Source organism: Hemicordylus capensis, chromosome 6, assembly GCF_027244095.1.
Source record: "Hemicordylus capensis ecotype Gifberg chromosome 6, rHemCap1.1.pri, whole genome shotgun sequence".
NCBI classification, from domain to species: Eukaryota; Metazoa; Chordata; class Lepidosauria; order Squamata; family Cordylidae; genus Hemicordylus; species Hemicordylus capensis.
The window spans coordinates 8,936,339-8,955,174 of NC_069662.1; the positions used below are offsets into that span (position 1 = coordinate 8,936,339).

General features: G+C 45.9%; 1 protein-coding gene across 6 annotated transcripts in view; it reads left to right on the top strand.

Annotated features, from left to right (window-relative positions):
* Positions 1-3,858: 3,858 nt before the first annotated feature.
* CHD8 (chromodomain helicase DNA binding protein 8) overlaps positions 3,859-18,836 on the top strand; it is a 68,246-nt gene continuing 53,268 nt past the window's right edge. For 2 of the 6 annotated variants that reach the window (XM_053262118.1, XM_053262123.1), the window contains exons 1-2: positions 3,859-4,009; positions 5,966-6,035. The gene's annotated coding sequence lies outside the window, so the exon portion shown is untranslated. Of the gene's footprint in view, positions 4,010-5,539; positions 5,834-5,965; positions 6,036-7,986; positions 8,137-18,606; positions 18,635-18,836 lie in introns of those variants that run through there. The other 4 variants (XM_053262119.1, XM_053262122.1, XM_053262120.1 and 1 more) reach the window with 4 other exon arrangements.

Consider the following 18,836-nt stretch of genomic DNA (forward strand, 5'->3'; position numbering starts at 1 on the left):
CTTTGGTGGTGGTTTGTTTGTTTGGCCAGAGGCTTGAGAAGCTACCAGCGTAAAATGATGGCTTGTAGAGGCTGAGCCAAGTCACAAAGTGGCAGCTGGTACAACAGTTTCCATTGACAGAATAAGGGGATTTTAACATTAAAACCCCTGAATTGCTACAGGATTTTGCTGCAGGACAGGAGGGGAACAGGGGAGGCTGCTGTTTAGGAGAAGAAACTGGAAAGAAATCACTTCATTCATTCATTCATTTGAAATATTTCAAATACCCCAAACCTGTGTCTCTGGGCAGTTTACAATTAAAATAATTTAAAATATTCAGTCAATTAACAGTTACAATCTTTTAAAAGATTAAAAACATTTAAAAACCCAGTATTAAAATTATTTAAAACTATAAATCTAATTAAAAGACTGGGTGAATAAATGTGTCTTCAGTGCCTTTTAAAAAGTTGCCAGAGATGGGGAGGCTCTTATTTCAACAGAGAGCATATTCCAAAGTCCAGGGGCTGCAACGGAGAAGGCCCATTCCCGAGTTGCCGCCAGATGAGTTGGCAGCAGCCGCAGAGAACCTCTGCAGATGATCTTAGCAGGTGGTGACCCATCCAAACACAAACCAAGGTGGGCCCTGCTTAGCAAAGGGGTCGAGGAGAGCTGGTCTTGTGGTAGCAAGCATGACTTGTCCCTGTAGCTAAGCAGGGCCTGCCCTGGTTGCATCTGAATGGGATACTTGATGTGTGAGCTCTGTCAGATCTTCCCCCTCAGGGGATGGAGCCGCTCTGGGAAGAGCATCTAGGCTCCAAGTTCCCTCCCTGGCTTCTCCAAGACAGGGCTGAGAGAGATTCCTGCCTGCAACCTTGGAGGAGCCGCTGCCAGTCTGTGAAGACAATAGATAGACTAATGGTCTGACTCAGTATATGGCAGTTTCCTATGTTCCTATGACAATTCATGCTTGCTACCACAAAACTACCTCTGCTCCTCAAGCTGGGCCTTCTAGCATTCTCTTTAGATACACTGGAATTTCAGACTGGAAGTCAAAGACCACAATTTATAACACAGTCGCAACTAGATAGCAATCTTGTATCCTTCCTAAGGTGTACTAACTTAGTTTTTCTCTTTGCAGCCAATAGGGGCTAGAAACTTTAATTCAAGCTGATAAAGCCAGATACTGCATGGACAGGACCATGGAATCATTGTCCCCTCTAAGGCATGTACACATGTGCATGCTCATATGCACGCTCACAAGTTTTTTGTATGTCCACTCAGTTAATTTTAGATCCTGCTCAGGTTGAATCACGAAGGCCCCACGCTGAAAGCTCATGTGCACACACTGCCTTGATACTGCCATCCAGAACGAAACTCATTCCGCACAGATGAAAAAAATTAGAACACTTACAATAGGGGATTGCTGAATTCATGCACAGTGTGATACTCCAAATTGTACTGCACCCAAAGATCAGTTGCTAATGGGGCTACCTAGGGCAAGGTATACCCCCAACCTGTTGCCTGATCAATAAACCTATCGATCTTACCAGTCTTAGGGTTATTCAAGATAGTAGCTCTTTGCTCTGGCATAAGCACAACCCCAGACAAATTGCCCTTAATGCTAGCTGCCTACTGTGAAAGAATTTCCCAAATCATGAACTGATGAAGCTGCCTTATATTGAGTTAGGGTACTGGTCTGTCTAGTTTATTGTCTGTCATGATTGGCAATAGCTCTTCAAGGTCTTGGGGAGAGAGAAGAGATTTTCCACATCACCTGGCCATGCCTTATATGGAGTCAGACTATTAGTCATTTTGCTCAGTATTGTCTACTCTTACTGGCAGTAACTCTCCAGGCTTTTAGAAAGGAGTCTTTCACAGTCCTACTTGGAAACACCAGAGATTGAAGCTGCGATCTTCATGCTCTACCACTGAGCTACATCCCCATCCTCAAAACAGGAATTCCTTCCTGCCCTAACTTGGACCTTGGCAGTATTAAGTCCCAAACTAGGGACCTTTTGCATCCAAGGTATGTGTCCTGTACCACTGAGCAACAGCCCCTCTACAACAACAGAATGTTAAGTCTCCCTCGCCTATTTCTTCACTAACCAGAAAGCATGCACATTTAGAATAGATCCCACAAATACCAATACTAGTTTTCGGTGTAAAAGATGTGTCTATATAAGCACATTTGCCCAAATGGTGTTAGCTTGCATTCTGCCCATCAACTATGGTGGAGTTCCCTTGGTTTCACAACCTGAGCCTTAGCATGTTTTGTCAAAAGTGAGTTATACAAGCAAGTATGTGTTGTATCACATTTTTAGGGAAGGAATTGGACACACTCCAGCAACTATGGCATAATGAGACAAAATAAGCATTATACTATTATTTGGCATGGGTGGAATTATATAGGTCTGGAATGGAAGTCCTCTTGGCAGGCAGGCAATCAAGCACATTATTTGTAAAGAAGTATTGAACATTATGAAGAGAAAAGGCGCATTAAAATATGGGTCAATTTCTTTTGTAGGTAATAGATTTAATGTTGTGGGATTTGTCTCCCCTACACACACACACACACACACACACACACACACACAGAGTCCCCACCACCAAATAAATATATAAATCCACCCTGATCTGTTCAGTTATAAATCTTGACAGCAAGCGTTGAGTCTCATGCTTCACAATAAATAAGTCTTATGATGATTCAAGGGTGTATTAAAAAAATCTCTGTTGTGTGAACGGACAGTTGAGAGGAGAGAACTATCATGTAATTTAGTCTAATGTGGATAGTGAGCAGGACTCAGATGTGGGAGTCTGTAGGTAGGGTAGCCCCAGCCCGTCAGCCTTCTCTCTCCAGGAATCAGCATCAATCTCCAGGTGACCGTTGAAAGCAATGTGAGAGATTTTAACGGCTTGAGATGGGGAGGGGGGTTATATGTCAGAGCCAGCAACACTTTCTACGGGTCAAATCCCACCTCTGCCTTGCGGTATGCATGTCATCTAATTTATTGAGCATAAGGACAGCTTTATCATTATTTTTTTAATTAGGAGGATCAGCAGTCAGTTTCAGCAATGAAAACCCAAGCAAGCTGCCACAACACTGCTCAGATGAACAATTCTACTTGGCCCCAGTTTCCTAATATGTGCAATGGGAACTACTACTACTACTATATTTATATACCGCTCTTCAACCAAAGTTCTTAAAGCAGTTTACATATAAAAATAAATAATACATCAAGAAGATGGTCCCCTATCCCCAAAGGGCTCACAATCTAAAAAGAAACATAAGGTTGACACCAGCAACAGCCACTGGAGGAATGTTGTGCTGGGGTTGAATAGGGCCACTTGCTCTCCCCTTGCTAAAGATAATCACCACTTTAAAAGAAGGTGCCTCTTTGCTCAGTTAACTAGAGTGGCTTGCCTCACAGGACTGCTGTGTAGGCAAATACAATCAAGACTGCTAAAAACCTAAGCTGCTTTGTACATGGTGCTCTGGACCTCCCAAAAATTATTTCCTCAACAAAGCACAAGCGTGGCCAATTCAAGATGGCTTCCCCATATAGGCCACTATCACATTGCCTGTCCTCATGAAAGCAGGACGCGACAACAAATAAGCTCAGCTAAATCTCCATAAGTCGACAAGTATTCCATAAATAAAGCTTGGTAAGAAATTAATTTTTATCCGTATCGTTGTTGTTGTTGTTTTTAGGATCAGGCAGCGCGTAGGGTAGCCCTAAGACGACAAGGCCCCTCGCCGCCTCATTCTGCGGAGAGAGAGACTTCCTGGAAGGTCCTCTCAACCGAACATGCTGCCTGGCCCCGCCTCCTGGCCTCATGGGCCCCATAGCAGTGGCTGCCGGGCGGCCGAGTCGTGGGCGTGGCTTGGAGGGGCCCGATAGGGTTAGGTTGCACCGTCCATGCTCGGCTGCCTGGTTCGGGCTCTTCTCTCCCTAGGAGAGGGGAGGGGGGCCGGAGGGAGCAGCATCAAGCGGCTCCTCGAAGCGCGAGTGGGGGGTGGGGAGACCCCCAGGTAAGACCCCGGGCCTCAGCCCCGCTCCTCCTTCCTGCCCTCCATCACACACCCACACCGGCGGGAGGAGAGTTATTATGGGATGGCCTTTCGCTTTGCAGGGTGCAGGCCCGATGCAGGGCTCTCGCTCTCCCTCCCCCTCTACAGGGAGAGAGATGGGCCATTTTTTGCTGGGATAACCATAATAAAACCTTTGCCTTCCATTTTCCAGGAAACATAGATGTGTTTTTAAAAAGAGTGGCGACGGTGGAGGGCGGAAAGAGAGTCAGAAATGCATGCACGTTGTGCTGACCTTTCGCAGAGAAGGGGAGGAGGGGGTGCTGCACGAACCTGCATCTTTTCTTCCCAAGTCACTGTATTCTATTCATTGTGTGTTTTATATATATGCACACAGACAGACATTCGTTCTCCAATTCTGTATGTTCCCCCCTTTAAAAAAAAAAATCCTCTCTAGGGTGTGTTGATGGATGCCACACATGTTTCAATGGGATTCTTGGCTGGCTGGCTTTTGCATAGGCCCCTAAGGAAAGGAGGGGGATTCAGCCATATGCTGGAGATATTGGGAGGAGGCAAGGGTTCAGTGATGAGATGCATTGCACTGCAGGCCTGTGTATGCAGAGGGGATGGTGCCACTGCATTGCATGGGCATTTGGGGGAAGAGGTGGGCTGCCTGGGTGTTGTGTACAATGATTGTGATGGGGGGGTGAAGTGTGTGTGTACGGAGAGGGGTGAATCTCGCACATGCGATTGCTCTGCTGGATTTCACAGGTGCCCCTTGGAATACTTGGCAGCCTTTCTTCTGTTAGGGTGCATGTGCGAAAAGGCAGCAATGCAGTTTTAAATGTGCTTGTGTCTGGTTTTGAAATCAGTGGATGGCCAGCCTGGAAGGGGGTGGTGGTTTACAACTGCATTTCAGCCGGGGGGGGGGGTGTTTCATGTGTGTCACTTGTGAATTGATGCTTTTTATCTGAAAGTTCTCCAGCCCTACCTTTTTCCATTGAATTTTATATATTTGGGAATACATATTGCTTAAACTTTTTTTATCCCTGTAGAGCAGCATGGGAGGGGTGGGGGAGCCTTGTTGCCTTCACCAGTGTGCAGTTTTAGCAACAGTTTCCCCATCTCAGAACTCTGGTGATACTGACAAGGTTAAGGGGCATACCTTGCAATTTCACTTAGCTGGGGGGGGAATGCCCTTTTGATTGCTGCTGCTCCTCTGTGGATCAGGGAGGGGATTTGTGTGTGTTCCCTCTTCTTGGAAAGGCCATGTTGGCCCAGCAGTGCTGATGTGCTTAGTAATGCATTTGAATTTTTTTTTTTAAAGCTACAAGACATCAGCAAAACCAACAAGGTTTTCCACCAGTGTTGCCAGTAGCAGTAACTTCGTACACTGATGGAAATGCCAGTAGGGTGGGCTAGAATGATACTCATGGGTTTGTATGCTATTACTGTTGTTTTTGGGTCTTCCCTTTTCGTCTGGAGCAGGGCTACAAAGCTTCAGTTGGAATACGATTCCTATCATCCCCATCCACAGTGGCCAATAGTCAGGGATGATGGGAATTGTAGTCCAACAGTGGCTGGAGGGCCACAGTTGTGCAGCCCTGGTCTAGAGAGATGAACCCCAAGCTGCCTTGTTTGCATGTGTGTTTTGTGACTGTATTGTGTGTAATTTTGTTTTGACTGTGGACCAGTGGCATTGAGTGGGAAGAGAGATGTGTGATATATAGTCCAAACACTGAAACATGACTTAGGAAATCACTTGTGTGCATTGAGCCACAGCTATGGAAAAGAGATGCTGATTGCCAGAAGTCACCATCAAAATGTGTGGGTATTAGCCCTCTACAGTCTTGAAAATATATTCTGATCCCCAAGGGCCAGCGTTTGATTTTATAGGTACACACAGGGAGCCAAATAGCTGGTCTCTTTCCAATCCTGTTTCTTCTTTTCCCTTTGCAGAACACGGCTGTATTCCTACACTATTTACTTGGAAGTAAATTCTGTTGGAATCAATGGGATTTACTCTCAGGTAAGTGGAATTGTGACTGAGATAGAAGGAAAATGTCTCTGTATTGAGGAAGGGGCAAATAAATGGGTGGGGATGTTCCATGTGTTTGTGGGTTGAGGTGAAAAGGTAAATCTACTTTATCAAAGATGACGGGAAAAAGTGGATCTCAGAATCCTTCTAGTAGAGCTCAGCATCTTCACTTGTAAGAGTTTTGATATCTACTTATTGGGCACGCTTTTTGATATCTACTTATTGGGCACGCTATAATGGGCACGCTTTTGAGATCCCTTAATGATGATGAGTTAACTGACTAACCATTCTATTGTGGTCAGAATTAGAATGATTACAAAAAAGGGGAAATGATCAATTTCTTTCCCTTTCCACCATCTGTCTTAATCTGTAAAGCAAAATGGGGATTGTAATCTGTTTTAGTGATTGTCATTATGAAGCCAGGAAGATTATTATGGAATAATTTGTGTCAGTTATATGGGTGTGGGGGGTGGCAGTGCGTATTTTGGCTGAGATGGGGCAAATGTGCACTTGAAGGCTTTTATCATAGAAGAAATTGGGAGACCTACCAGAACTCTGCTTGGAGCATCCTTTTGGCACTCCTGTGAAACTTCTCTCTCTGAAATGACTTCTGGATGGAGAGTTCCTTCTGTTTGTTCTGTTTATTTATTTGATTTATATGCCTCCCTTCCAAATGTGGCTTTGGGCAGTTTACATTAAAATAAAAAAAGAAAGAAAATCAATTAACAATTACAATTGAAAGCCAGTTGAAAGCAAATTAAGATTACAGTTAAAACTAGATAAGATTAACACTAAATATCATTAAAAGCCAGGCTAAAAAGAAGGGTCTTTATGGAGGCCTCCAATGAAGACAATCCTCTTATATCCATGGGGAGTGTGTTCCACAACCTAGGGTGACAACAGAGGAGGCCCTATCCCAGGTTGCCACCAGTTTATTATAATCTCACAGTTTTAGGGAAGAGGCCATTGCTGAGTGGAAGAAGATATATTTTGTTTGCAGAAGGTTCCAGGACTGGTCCTCAGCACTCCCAATTTAAAACAATCAATCGATCATGGCAGGGCTGGGAGAAAAATTTCTCTTCAGTTCTCCAACCTGAAATATTTCAGGCTTTCTTTTCCGACCCTGAAAAGCTGCTACCAGTCAGAGTACACAATACTGGAATAGATGGGCCAGTGACTTGACTCTCTATAAAGCAGCTTCATAGGTGTTCAGTCTGTTTTCAACATGTGTAAAGCTACTGATAACGGGGTCTCTGTTGTTGGTGGTGTGTTGGGCAGCGGCTGTAAATGGAAGGAACACGTGATGACCGCCAACTTAGTAGAGAAAAAGCAGAATATTGTTCACCTGCAAAAACTGAACAGGTATCTATCACGGACCGATGGTTTGCTATACAGTACATGGTGTAAGTCGAGGGTAGGCAACCTTTGGCACTCCAGCTGTTGTTGAACAACCACCCTCCTCCCCACCAGCCTGACTAAACTATGGCTGGAGGTGATGGATCTGTAGTTCAACTTCAGATGGAATACCAAAGGTTGCCTACCCCTGCTTTAGGTATAGTTGATTCCCATCTTGCATATAAGCAGGGGTGAAGAAATGTTGGCTGAGTTTATCAGCCAGACAAAATATTTTACTTCTCAAGCTATGTTGGTACATTGTTTGCCAGGCATCATTTTTTCACTCGTCACAGACTAGTAGACGAGTGGCTTTCTGCAGCCTTGCTTATAAGGTTTTAAGGGCAGACCAGCCTTTGCTCCACTTGGTGATATTTTTCTTCCTCCATCCTTTGCTTAGGGTGAGTCTGAACCGAGCAGCTGCAATTCGCCTGTTTTATTCTCCTTGCCAGGAGAACCAAACACAGATACCTTTTCCCTGCCACGGATCAGTTCTTCTGTGTGTGTCTGCGCAGGCGGCTGGTCGGAAGTTGCAGTAAACAGCTCCTGGGGCAATGGGCATGCTCTCCATTTCTGGACCCTTTTAAAGGGCGGCTGCTTTTGAAACTGAAGGGCAAGAGGAGCTTTGCACATGACCATCATGGTGTTCGTACAGTGTTTCTGGGTTTGCCAGTCTGGTCTTCAGGGGCAGTTACCGCCGGTGAGCACATCCTGGCAAATGACAAAGTTGCCACTGTTCTGGCACTCGATGGTTCATTTTATCTTGTCTTTCCCAAACTTATGTGATTGAAGTGAATCTTCCCCACCCCGCCCCCATGTTAGCTTGCTGATGGGGAAAATGGTCCTGATTTATTATGTGTATAACACCATCTAAGTACATGGGGCTTTATAGAGAATAAAGGTCCAGTGTTCCCTCTAAGGCGTGAGCATGTGTGCGCGCTCATACGGTTTTTGAGGTTAATTTTAGATCCCACTCAGGTTGAATCAGGAAGGTCCCACTCTGAATGCAAGTGCGCGCACACTGCTTTGATACTGCTGCCCAGAACAAAACTCATTCCGCACACAGATGAGAAACAATTCGAGAACACACTGGACAGGTCCCTTCCTCGATGGATTTACAGCCTTGAAAGAAATGCAAGGGCAAAAGCAAAGCAAAGGAAAGGGGGTAAGCAGGTGAAGAATTTGCAGTTATGATGCACACAGGCTTGTAAATAACCACTGGCAGAGTGCAAGCACAGAATACATGCAGCCCTGGCTGATTCGGTGATGTTTACTCATGAAATAATATACATCATTGCATTGTGGCATTGTAGGAGAGAGAGATCTGGTCTTGTGGTAGCCAGCATGACTTCTCCCCTTAGCTAAGCAGGGTCCGCCCTGGTTGCATATGAATGGGAGACTTGATGTGTGAGCACTGGAAGATATTCCCCTCAGGGGATGGAGCCGCTCTGGGAAGAGCAGAAGACAATTCTGAGCTAGAGAGACCAATGGTCTGACGCAGTATATGGCAGCTCCCTATGTTCTTTTGTAGTCGCAACTAGCTCAGCAGCGAGGGCCACCGAGTCGGCGTTCGCCTTTCCCTCCTGGTGACCTGTTGGCAAGGCAATTCTTAAGACCACAGCTTAGTGAATCAAACCCTTCAGCGGGCTTGGTCCATTTCTCGATCCATTAACACTAGTAGCAGGTGTGATTTATGCAGTATTGATCCCCCTTGCAGTGAATTGGCAGGACTGGCCTTCCTTGACTGTGTGTATATGTATGTTGGCAGTGTTGTTCATCGCAAGGCCAGTGGGTGGCCTCCATCCACCCTAAGTGTGTCTCCCTGACTAACTATTTATCAGGACCTGTGTGAAGCTTTGGCCAAAGCTGAATACTCTGTACAGTCATCCTGGCAGCATGTGAAGCCGGCCGTTCCCCTTGTGCAATGCTACGCTTTGCCCAGTGCCTGGCGGTGAGGTGCTCCTTTAAGGGAACTGGAGCCTTCTAGAGCCCCTGCATCATCTTGGAAGGCATGCACAGAGTGCTGGGGAAGGGAGCCCGTCCCTGTCCTTTCTCCACAGAGCTCTTGAGAAAGTGCTGAGAAAGGCGCAGAGGTCAGCAAAGCTGGTCTTGTGGTAGCAAGCATGACTTGTCCCCTCAGCTAAGCAGGGTCCGCCCTGGTTGCATATGAATGGGAGACTAGAAGTGTGAGCACTTCAGGTTATTCCCCTTAAGGGATGGAGCCACTCTTGGAAGAGCAGAAGGTTCCAAGTTCCCTCCCTGGCAGCCTCTCCAAGATAGGGCTGAGAGAGATCCCTGCCTGCAACCTTGGGGAAGCTGCTTCCAGTCTCTGTAGACAATACTGAGCTAGATAGACCAATGGTCTGACTCAGTATATGGCAGCTTCCTATGTTTGAGTGGGATACAAGCTTATTTCAACAGAGGACAAACTTCAAGAAAGAACAGTTCTGACTTTCCAGGCAGAGTTTGAAATCTGCTGTGGTAAATTGCACTAGCCTAGAATCTGTGTATGTGGTGTGCATCTGTATTGTTTCAATATTCGCCAGAGAAAGGTGTTCTCTCCCTAAATTTGTGTCATCGTCACTTGCAATTTGGTTGGGGTGGGTTCTGTAGCGATGAAGTGACTGAAGGCTAGGAACGCGTGCAACCCGCTGAAGAGTTTTGTAGGCACTGCGCTGAGCCATGCATCTCTGGAAACATGAGGACCAGAAACCTCCTATTTGTGTTTCATTGCAGGACGAAAACTGAAATTCTCTAGTGCCTGATGTGCAAACACTATAGGTGTCGACATATAGAAACCTTGGAAATGTGTCCTTACAATGTGAATCAGTGGTTTTAAATGCTGGTGGTATTGAGGAACAAAATCAAGGGTCTATATTTTGAATGGGCATTAATCTAAAATAAGTTTGCCCCCCCACCTTCCTTTTTTTTTTTTTTTGCTGTCAGTAGAGATATTATCATCTTCCCTCTTGTTTGTTCGTGCCTCTTCCCTCTCTATAGAGCAAGAAATGAGGCCACCAAATAAGCCAGTCTTCCCCAGTAGATTCATGGGAGAAGTTGCTGATGTAGCAAAACAGAATGTATTGGGGGGAGTGAGTGGGGGGGTTTGTCAGCTTGTTTGGTGGCGGTGGAGGTGGGGATGAAAGGAATAAGCGGAAGCAGAAAGGAATTGAATGGAAGGGGTGTGTATGTTTGTATTTCAAGCTGTCGTTTTTGCTGCAGAGTGCTTAAAAATACCTGAAGTCAAATGCAAGATCATAGCCTAGCTTTCTTGGTGTGTTCAGCGTAGCTACCACACCTGGTTCCACAGATTTCCAAATGGGGATTAAAATCCTCATTTTGTCCATTCAACGGCCTGCCCGCCTGCCCTGTAACCCAAAGATTGTTTTCAAGGTCACCCATTTTTCTCCCCCTCCTGTTCAGATTAATCTGGAATGAAACACACCCACACCTCTTGGTCCTTTGATTCTGCTCTTGTTGTTGTGCTGCAGCCTGAAATCGCCACCCCACATTGTAAAGTTCATTCTGAAAGTTGATTAAAGTGGGCCGAGAAATCCTTTGTTCTGCCTTCCCACACAATTCCTCTTCTCTGCTCCCTTTCCCCTAGCCACTGAGGCACGTTTTGGGAGTATTTACAGACTCCCGAACAAATCTGCCTCTCTTATCACAGCCCTAGTAGGCCTCATGGATTCTGACTTAACAGGGCTGCACAACTTCAGCCCTCCAGCTGCTGGTGGACTACAACTCCCATCATCCCCAGCAGCCAGTAGTTGGGGATAGTGGGAGTGGGAGCCCAGCATCTGCAGGAGAGCCAGCATTGTGTGGCCCTGGGTGACCGCGAAGTGTCGCGGAAGCTGAGCTATGAGCGGGGCTTGGCTAAGAGCGTAAAAAGGGCCGTGTGAGCTCGACCACCAACACCATCGCTCTGCAGACAGTGGCCAGCCACATGCATCGAGAGGATGTTCAGATCCTAGATTTGCGGCCTTCTGGTCCAGTGCCCTGCTGGGTGCAGGAAACCCAGAACTAGAGCATCCCTGAGAAATCCCCTTGTGCTTGAAGAGAGAGATCGCCTCTGCTTGAAGACAAGGGGGAACCTACCCCCAACCCAGGGCATTGGTACCATTGCTGAGCTGCTTTTATCGCCAAGAGGTTTCTCCTAGTGTCCAGCTAAAATCCAGTCTCCTATAACTTCAGCCCATTAGATCTAGTGCCCTCTGGGGCAGCAGAGAACAGGTTTTTGCCCTCTATGTTAAATGCCTTTCAGGTGTTTTAAAGAGGGTTAGGGTGTGTCTCCCCCCCCCCACCGCCCGCCCGCCCCTCAGCCTTCTCTTCAGGCTAAAGTTCCAGGGCTGCTCAGGCTTTGGTCCTCCTGCAGATGCTGGTCTACAACTCCCATAATCCCTGACTGTTGGCCATTATGGATGGGGATTATGGGAGTTGTAGTCCAGAAACAGCTGGAGGGCCAGAGTTGCAGCCCTGGGCTAAAGCTTCCTAGTTCCTTCAGGCTTTCTTCACAGGCAGTGTTTCCTGTAGCAGGGGTTCCCAGATGTTATTGACTACAACTTCCATCATCCCCAGCTGCAGTGGTCATTGGCTGGGGGAGGTGGGAGTTGTAGTCAACATCAGGGAATACTGATCACAGGACAGCACCCCGGCTGTCTTTGCTGCTTTCATCTGAACCCCTTCCTAGCTGACTACGTCCACCTTGAAGCACGTTGCCCAGAATTCGATGTGGTACTCCAGATGAGGTCTGAGTAGTGCAGAATAAAATGTAACTACTGCGCTCCATGATTTGGAAACTATGGTTCTGTTATTGCAGCCTAAAATGGTATTTGCCTTTTTTGCAACTGCATCACGCTGCTGTCTCATGCTCACCTTCTGATAGACTGTGATCTTGAGCTCCTTTTTGCATGTAATGCTGCAAAGCCAGATATCCTCTATACCAGGGTATATACCACGAAGGCCATGTCACGAAGGCCATGTCTGGGGATTCTGGGAGTTGTAGCCCAACAAAATCTGGGGGCCTAAGGTTAAGAAACCCTGCTCTATGCCATTCCAGTGCATTTAATTTAATTTATTTATTTTGCCTAAATGCACAAGTTTGCAATTGCTGTTGAATTTCATGCTGTTAATTTTTGTCCAGTTTTCCTTTCTTGTTGAGGAAGGAAATCTTATTCTGAATCGTATTCCTGTCTTCTGTGGTATTAGCTATCCCCCACCCCAGTTCTGCCATCTGCAGACTTGATGAGTGAATTCCCTCTACTACATCCAAGCCACTGGTGAAGAGTCCTGGACCCAGGATAGAGTCCTGCACTACCCTACTCAAAATGTCCCTCCAGTTTGCTATGGAGCCATTGATGAACTCTGGGAGGAGAGCTGGTCTTGTGGTAGCAAGCATGAATTGTCCCCTTTGCTAAGCAAGGCCCAGCCTGGTTTGCATTTGAATGGGAGACTTCATGTGTGAGCACTGTAAATTATTCCCTTCAGGGGATGAGGAAGCATTCCCACAATCCACTAAAGTAGTCACCTGACTTCTACTTATCTATAGTCTGTCAAGATCCACCCACCCTGACAAATCTGCTGGCTTCTACTAATCACAGCATTGCTATTAAGCTGAAGTGTATGCTGAAATTCGTCTGACTGATTTGTAGTTTCCCAGATTCTCCTTTTCTTTTTTTTGAAGACCGAGATACATTACTTCATCTCCAGTCTTTGGGCACCGTCAGGAACAGGGCATGATGTGACTGACTATCCCCTCTTGGTAATCCTCAGCATCTGATTATCACAGCTTCTGCCCAGGAGTATTTTAATGGTGATTGTCACTAGTATATTGAATTTCAGAAGAAAAGCTATGCAGTAGAAGCATAGTAAACTGCCATATACTGAGTCAGACCATTGGTCTATCTAGCTCAGTATTGTCTACACAGACTGACAGCAGCTTCTTCAAGGTTGCAGGCAGGAGTGTCTTGGAGATGCCACAGAGGGAACTTGGAACCTTCTGTATTCAGATGCTCTTCCCAGAGCAGCCCCATCTCCTAAAGGGAATATCTTACAGTGTCCACACATGTAGTCTCCCATTCAAATGCAAATCAGGGTGGACCATGCTTAGCTTGCCATTCATGCTTGCTCCCACAAGACCAGCTCTCCTCCCAGTAGTCCTTTGCAAGCCAGACCACTGTGGCACCTTAAGGACTATGTGTTCCCCACAATAAATAGCTGGGCATGATGGGAGTTGTAGTTCATCAACATCTGCAGTACCACAGGTTGGTAACCCTTGGGTTAACTGAAACAAACTAAAGCATGCTTTGACCCCACTGATTTTAAGTGGGTGTGCCAATCGGGAGATGTAATGAAGTAGATTAATGCAACCATAACCCACTTATGCCAAAATCAGGTGCATATTTTGAAGTGCTTTGGTTACTGCCATCTTATTTCTGTTTCTATGTAAAATGGTTTAGCAACTTTTTGTTGGAAAATGGTGTGTAAATATTAATAATCATCATCATCATCATCATCCCTGGGAGATCGTTCCTGGCTTCAGTTAATGTGGATTACCACTGTTCACAAGTTATGCTTCTCGCACTTAAAAAAAGTTGCCATGTCCCCTCCAACTACTATAGGAGAAGACACATGCCCATCCACCCCAGAGGCTCACCTATCCTGACCCATGACTAGCAATGGATGCAGTCCCACGAATATCTTTCTCGCCTGCCCCATTTCCTTCACTCTCCCCATTTCTGCTTGGTTAGTGAAACTGGCAAGGTTGGGGGTGAAAGTAGTCAGTTCTATTGGTCTATAGAGTGTTCCAGTAAAAAGAATTATTGGAGGGGGAAGCTTTGATTTTGTTTAACATTTAAACTACAGACATGGTCTTTTTTTGCTCCCCATCAAATATTTCAGCTAGACTACTTGAAAAACCTTTGAGATAAAAACATGGGAAATTAATATGGGATTTTATGACTAAATACAGAGATCAAATAACATGCCAAACCAGATTATCTGTTTAGAACATCAGGAAAATTCACATAGTAAAACTTTCTGCGGGGAAATCATGCTAATGAGAAATGCATAGGAAACGTTTGTGCAAATTGCTTCCAAATCATTACCAGAAAAAATTTCAATTCAGTTTTTTTGCCCAGAAAACCTACATCTCTGGGATGAAATCTTCTCAACATAGATGAAACTGATTAGGATATTTCATCTTGTCAGTATTACCACAGAGCCCTGTTATATACATTGGCATTTGTGAAACTGATACCCTTTCTTGTCCCAGATGTGTGCAACTCAGAGGAGAAGTAGTGGTGAAGAGTTTAAGATGTGCTCCATAAAAAGCATCTGCCTACTGGTGACATGCAAATGAGAAAAGGAAGGTTGAGATGCGATTATCTACCTCCCTGTATGGCGGCTGACAATTTAAACACGCACACAACACAACCTGATACAAGTACATTTAAAGAACTGCAGTTCTGCCTTTCATTCCAACAGCGGGAGAGATGCTTAAGAGAGCACCTAAGTGGTCACATAGGCTGGAATCCTAAAACATTTATACTAGGACAGTGATCGTCACTATTTTTCAAGTGGGGCCACTTTGACAAAGAACTTGCAGTGTGGGAGCCATTTCCCCCACTCTGTTGACCTTTGCGAGTGCTGTGCTTTTCCTCGCGCCAGGCAAGGGAAACGGAGCCCTCTTAAGCCCCATCACCAGCTTGGAAGGTGCACATGGATTGCTGGGAAGTGTAGTCTTTCCCAGCGCTTTCCACATAGCCCTGGGAAAAGACTACACATCCCAGTGTTCCATACACACTTCCCAAGATGGTGCTGGGGACTGAGAGGGCTGTGTTTCCCTTAGCTGAAGCTTTGCACAGGCCAAACAAACACTTGGGAAGCCACACTTGGTGTCAATGGGAGCTACTGCTGGCTCCTGTGCCTTGCAGTGAAGGACACTGTCATGGGGAGTAAGCCTTAGTTGAGCTCAGTGGGACTTAATTTGGATTAAACATGTAGGATTTCATAGTTGGTTCCTAAGCTACCATGGCAACACCTTGTTTTTTGGTTATAGTGCAACGAGATTCATTAGATAGATTTCAGGAAACTACTACCTCATTTTTCTAATCTGTGTAATAGCAATAAACCAACTGCCCATTGGGAAGGTTGAGAGAGAACACTTAGCATTTAGTGCAATTCACACGTTCATAGTACTTTTACATGCATTACCTCATTAATCCTTACAACATCCCCGTGAGCAGAGAACCCACTAAAAACTTGTATTCAGTTCTGGGCCTGGTTCGTCAGTATTTACAGTAACACTTCAGTTCAGTTCCGGTTCACAGGACCAAACTGACTATAAACACTAATTATAAAAAATCGCTTCGGATACTTGGAACTGGTTTAGATACATTTTATGCAAAATAATAACAAACTCTTTTGTGTAACTGTCACGTGAATATAGGAACTGGTTTAGATACAGAAAAATGGAGATTGTAAAACTATTTTTGAATTTTAAAAATTTTTTTGCAAACAAAATAGGATGAAAACCAGGAAAATAGGTCATTGTGCAAGCAGGTTGCCAAATGTGCCGCTTATTTTGAACCAGTTCCGTGTTTGGTGTGTTTAGAGCAGGGTTTCAAATAGTAGCCCTCCTGCAGCTGTTGGCCTACAACTCCCATCATGCCTGGATACTGGACATTGTGACTGGGGATGATGAGAGTTGTAGTCCAAAAACAGCTGCAGTGTGAGGCCCTTGGTTTAGAACTTTGCTTCAGGTTCAAGGCAACCAAGAGATTTTGGATTTGAGTTCACACTGAAAAATCCTCTCTGAACTGGCCTTCGGGTTTGGTTCAGGTTTGGTCTAGTTCTCGGCCTGTGTGGCAGGCCGCTTTGATCCCCATGTTGTAAATGGGGAGCTGAAGCAAGGAAAATAGGTGCACCTAATGAGCCACCTTAAGTGGCGCAGCGGGGAAATCCTTGACTAACCAGCAGAAGGTTGCCGGTTCAAATCCCCGCTGGTACTATATCGGGCAGCAACAATATAGAAAGATGCTGAAAGGCATCATATACTGTGTGGGAGGAGGCAATGGTAAACTACCCTTCCTGTGTGGTATAGTGGTTAGAGTGCTGGACTACGACCGGGGAGACCCGAGTTCAAATCCCCACTCAGCCATGAGACTTGCTGGGTGACTCTGGGCCTGTCACTTCTCTCTCAGCCTAACCTACTTCACAGGGTTGTTGTGAGGAAAAACTTAAGTGTGTAGTACACTGCTCTGGGCTCCTTGGAGGAAGAGCGGGATATAAATGTTAATAATAATAATATTCTACTAAGAAAACCACATGGCTCTGTGGTCGCCAGGAGTCGACACTGACTCGACAGCACAACCTTTTCTCCAATGAGTTCGTTGCTGAGATGAGATGTGAACCAGAGACATCCTGGCTTGCACTCCTCACTATCATAACCTTGAGAGAGGCTTCGGAGGCTTTCTCTGAAGAGGGTTTGTTCTGTGCCTGTTTGCTTTGAGCAGGGGGAGTGGCTTATGAGCATCATCGGTGTGTGGTGTGGAAGAATGTGGTATGGGGCTCTGCGGTTTCTCTTGTTTATGAGGCTCCTTGGATTCCAAGAATGTGACTGTTAGATTGTCCATGAGCAGAACTTGCTCATCTGTGTGGACCAGAGGTATTGGAAGACGGTTTGTACTGGGAAAGAGATTTAAGGGGATAGGTGGATAGAAATCTGAAAGTATCTTGAGAGCATCTAGACAAGTGTGGGGTGTGTGTGTGAAGCTTTAAAAGTGCCATATATCTATATATACTGTATCTATATCTATATGATTTAGTGAGTTGTCAGGTTAGTTGCGAAAGCAAATGTACATGTAGGAACACAGAAAACTGCCTTCTACTGAGCCAGACCATTGGTCCATCTAGCAACAGCTTTCCAAACGTTCAGATGGGTCTTTCCCAGGCCTACCTGGAGATGCTGGCAGAAATTGAACCTGGGACCTTTTGCATGTAAAGCAGATGCTCTACCACTGAGCTGCAGCCCCATCCCCAGATAACCTCTATCTTGTTTTTTTTTTTTTTTTTTTAATTTCACCTCCCCATCACAATGTGTTGGAACCAAAATTTAATCGTTCTTTTTTTGAAAGGCAACATTAGCACCAGGAACAATGGGTTGGGGTTCTTCTGTTTTAACTAAAAGTTGCATGCCGTTGAAAAATCAAGCTATGCAAATAAGCACATGGGGAGTGGAGGAAAGAGGCTCCCTTTTTGACCCTTCCTTGTTGGAGAATGTCTTCTTCAGATAACCTGTTTTGTGCTTGTGTGTACGTACATACACAAACCAAGCTGATGGGCTTCTGGGGGAAAAGTTCTCCTGTGTGCAACAATCAGGATACACAAATGAGTTCTGGGGTTGTGCTTCCCCCTTAGGATTGTTGCTAGACAATTCCCCCCCCCTTCTGCTGGGAAATGAATATGTGATTTGATATGGCATTCTTTTGCAAAAACAGAAAGCGAGATGAAATTATATTCATGAATGGGTTCTGTAGCTATGCACACATGCATGCATACATAATATGGGTGTGCGTGCATGCATGCATATAGTTTTACAACTCTTATACTGAAGGGTGGCATTTTGTGCATGTGCTGCATATATATCTTAATACTAAACAAATTGGATTATTATTATTATTATTTGCATGTTTCATGCAATGAGATCGAGAGAGAAATGAGAAAATTACCGAGGGGTGTGTGTGTATGTGTGTGTAATGTGGGAGGTGGGGGGCTTTTTCTCCCCCCCCCCACCGCAATGTAGCAGAAGGAGGAAGCTGGCTGGCTTGCTGTGTCTGGCTGTTGGTGGGGGGGCAGCCGGGCTGGGCTCCGCCTCTTTCTTTCCCTCCTCCTTGCGCTCCATGCTGGGCCCAGGAGGAGGAGGAAAGGAAGGAGACGCCGGAGGTTTGGAGGAGGAGCTGCCGCCGCTGCTGCTATTGGAGCCGGGTAGGATCCGGGATCGGATGGGGAGACCGGGGGTGGGGGTGTGCTTCCAGCTGGAGAAGGAAGGGGGGGGATGCAGATCATGGTTAGCAGGAGATGGGGGGGTGAACTGGGTGGTGGAGATTAGAAACGACAGGGGAGGTGGGGAGGGCTGGGCTTGCAGGTTTGGGGGCGAAAACGGAAGGATGGGAAGAAGAGGACCTGGAGCGCAAAAGGTTGGGTTGGGGGAAAGGAGGGAAAGGGGGCTGGGTGTGGGGCTGGCAAGGGGGCTGGGTGGGAGGATACCTGGCATGCAGAAGAGGCTAGAGGTGCTGGGGTTCCCAGGGCTTTGATGAAGGAGTTGGATGTAGAGCTCTAGGCAGGGGGGAAGGGGGATGAGAGGAGGGGTCTTGGGTGGCGAGAAGCAGGTGGGGAAGG